The sequence below is a fragment of the Nicotiana attenuata genome, unplaced genomic scaffold, assembly GCF_001879085.1.
Source record: "Nicotiana attenuata strain UT unplaced genomic scaffold, NIATTr2, whole genome shotgun sequence".
NCBI classification, from domain to species: Eukaryota; Viridiplantae; Streptophyta; class Magnoliopsida; order Solanales; family Solanaceae; genus Nicotiana; species Nicotiana attenuata.
Window position 1 is genome coordinate 190,546 of NW_017671120.1, and position 3,721 is coordinate 194,266.

Consider the following 3,721-nt stretch of genomic DNA (forward strand, 5'->3'; position numbering starts at 1 on the left):
CTAGAATCAACAGTTATTAAGAATAAACCAAAATAACTACGAGTGCCTCGGCCTCCGACGTAATGGACAAGTACCGACCCGCCAGCTAGATGAATGGGATTTCCCGACGATAAGTGGGTTAACACAACAGCGGTACCACCCATGTATCATGCTCAGCTATCCACCGATCTCGGTGAATGGGGGAGGGGGGGCGGAAATCGGTCAGATCTGCCGAGTCCAAGTAAAATATATGCTCCTGTAGCTGCACAAAATGCGCCGTTCACCCCTGGTTAGGTCGATCATCCGTTGGTAATGTGTGGTCTTCTAAGGTGGGCGGGGTCAGTACAAGCTACGGACGGCCAGACTGACGAAGTCCCGCTGTGGCAATGATGCTCCCAATATCAAGGCAGATCAACGGGACAGAAGAGCCCCACATAATCGGTCGGCCGAGCAAATAATAGGGCAAGCAGCTATCACGCGTCGTTGTATGGTCCAGATGAACTACTAAGTAAGAACCAATACAAGCCATTAGTATAAAACGCAACTTATGATTAAAGCTAGACAAGTAAACTTAGATATACATTTAACCTGGCGCCACCAGCAAAATCCAATATATCCCTGAACAAGGAGAAGATTATCCGAAGCCTAGATACTCGCGCGTAAATCCCTCCGGCGGAGAACCACCTCCTAATAGAGGGAGAAACGGGCGAGTGAGCCGCTGCAACATGTCCAGGGTTACTGCATCACGTGTCATTCTCTCATGCCAGTCGGCAGAGCAACGGGGTGTCCATGCAACGGGCAGCCCATATAAAACACTCCAGTCCTGCAGTGTGAGGTGGCCTCGCGAATGGGCAGGTGGAAATGTGTGGTCTCAGTCGCCACTGGCTCTATCAGGGCCACCGTGACCAAAGCCAATCGAGCTCAGCAGCGCCCGAGCTCCAAAAATCTCTGTAAGAAACCCTCTCCTGCAGGCGTGTGACTAACACGGGCATGGAGAACTCTGCATGCAAAAAGTCCCACATGTTGTCCACTCTCCTATACGCGGAGAGTCTGGGTCTAGTAAAATCTCCCTCACATATGTGGGCAGACCTATGATCGCCCTGTAAAAGACAGTGCTCACGGCTGGAAGGTCGGATGAATAGGAAACACCTCATGTCGTCTACTGTAAGATTAACAATATTAATTACATGTTAGTATTTATAATTTTATATTTAGTTTGTAAATTAAATATTAATTTTTTATAATCAATATAACAATATTTAAATTATTAAAAATTCCACATATGGGTTTCTGATCGCTGCAACATCGACACTACACCAAAGGTAGGAAAAGCGGGTCGCATAGCTTTTACCCAAATAGTGGGTCGGGATCGATTTCCACAGGGAGCTAGTAAGTGGAGTTGGATTTTCTGTCTAGTCTAGATGTGCGTTTGTACTCCTAATGTCACTTCAAACCATTCTTCGGTTTTTTGATTTTCTAACTACTATGATAAAACTAATGATTAACGCTAATTAATGCTACCTAAAAATATTGCAAGTTGTGTCTAATGGGAAGAAGAGCACTAGGGTCGTGGAATTACCTAGGTGGCTAATTGACGGGTAGATGTTACTAAGGAAATTGACATATTTTGGAAGCTTATGCTAATAACCGTTTGCACAAATTGGTACCCACCCTCACACCCCTCGGTAGAGAGAGTGATTTTGCCCATTGACTCTCCTGCGAGACCAATATGGTAAGGCCATTGATTCAAGCAACTAGGGTTCAAGTAGGGTGATTATTCCCTCGAGATTAACCATTAATTGGGACTACATTTCTTCATGAGTTCATCCTAATTCCTTGCTGGTCAATTTTTGGGGTCATAAACTCTCTTTCTCAAAAGAGTGCAAACCGCAAAGCCTTGAATCAGTGTTTGCAACCACCAATTATTAAATAAAAACATAAATACCCCCTAATAAAACACATAATCAATCTAAACTAGAGTGGCATACCCATCAACTTACCACCTCAGCGGTTGAGCCACAACCCCTAGCTAATGGGTTTGCTAACTATGCTAATCACGAAATTGAAGAAATAGAATGAAGAACTAAGGCAATTAATTGATTACTATAGAAGAACTACAAATAATCTATTTCGTTAATGAGAGCAAAAGTGCGACAAATGGCTACAAAAGTGAGTCTCCACGAGCGCAGCTAAAGTCTGGAATATATAAAACATGACCTAAAAAATGGTAATAATATCTATTTTACTAGCTGGAAACACTGGACAAAAATACCCCTGCGGGTCAGTGCAGGCCGGCAAAATGGACCGGCGGCCGCACTGGCTCTTCTGGACTTACTCATTTCTACTTCCTCCGAAGTTGGGACCGTGACCCGTGGAACGTGCAACCGCGGCCGCGGTGGGAAAGTTGGGCGCGGCCCACAAAAACGAGCTGGGCCGCATTGCATGAATTGGCAATATTGAGCTCTCTGAATTCTGCTCCGCGGATCGCACAAAAGAGTAGCCGCGGCCGCGGAGCCTAACCCGCGACCGCGGTGAAGCGTACCGCCCTCGTTGCCTCCAGCTTGAAAATGCAACTCTCTGAACGTCCTAGTGCGACCCATTCACTTTTGCGCCGGTCCGCACTAAGGTTCTCTTTTCCTCAATTTACTTAGTCTTGAACTTGAGCATGTTTCACTCCTTTTTTAGCCGATTTTGACATCGTCGTTTGAGTTCGATCAAAACCTGCAATCAAAGCACAACTTGTGTAGCATTTGATGACTATTTTGTGAAATTAATATAACCAAAGCATAGGCAAGTAGGGGGCATAAACATGTTAAAAATCCGACTTATCAACTCCACCAAACTAAACCTTTGCTTGTCCTAGCAAACAAATAAGACCCATCCCCTTAAGAGAAGTCCAAGTAATTCCAGTTATCCTAAAGTAACTCAACAAGCATCAATTGGGACCTCACATTGCCTCTCAACACAAATAGATCATTAACAACCATTTAAACGCTTGAAAACTGTGGATCAAGTGGTGACACAAGAGCATCAAGAATTGACTCTTAATGCAAAGAACTCTCTCAATTACTTTGTGTCGTTGTGGATCCCCAGACTCATACATCCTCAACTCTCTCCTAAGCAAACCTCACCTTATAGAGTATACGAACACACGGAGGTTATGGATTTAACTCGTCTCTCTCAGGAAAGGTCACAAGTCCGCTCTAGGTACCATATGTTGACCCTCATGTAAAGTATGCCACTAATGCGAGTGTCATCCAACTCAAGATCATATAGGGCTTTTGTGGAATTAATGTGAAAGCTTTTGGTAGGGTAGGATATGTTTTTTTGTTCAAGTGGTTCATTTCCCTTAACACTTCTTTGATTCATTGGCACAAATCACTTACCTCTTTGAAGTCATTTCAACCTCTTCCAAAGGGGTTGAGAGACACTTATCGTCAACTCTTTCTTACGCAATTCAAAATATTTTCCTTTTATTTACTTTTTCCACACCTTTTTCGACTTTTATTTTTTCTTTGAATCCTTTTTATTCTTTTTCATATTGGGGCTTATCTTTTGTCATTTTTTTTATCTTTTCTTCCTTTTCCCATCCCTTCCTTTTCTTTTTCTTTTTGTACCTTTTAACCTTTTGTTTCCTTTCTTGTCTCTCCCCAAACTTAGACTTTGCTAAATTAATCAGAAGATGTGGGGTGCCAAGATGGGTAGAACTTAGACACGGGTAATAGGCTTGTAGCTTGGTTCT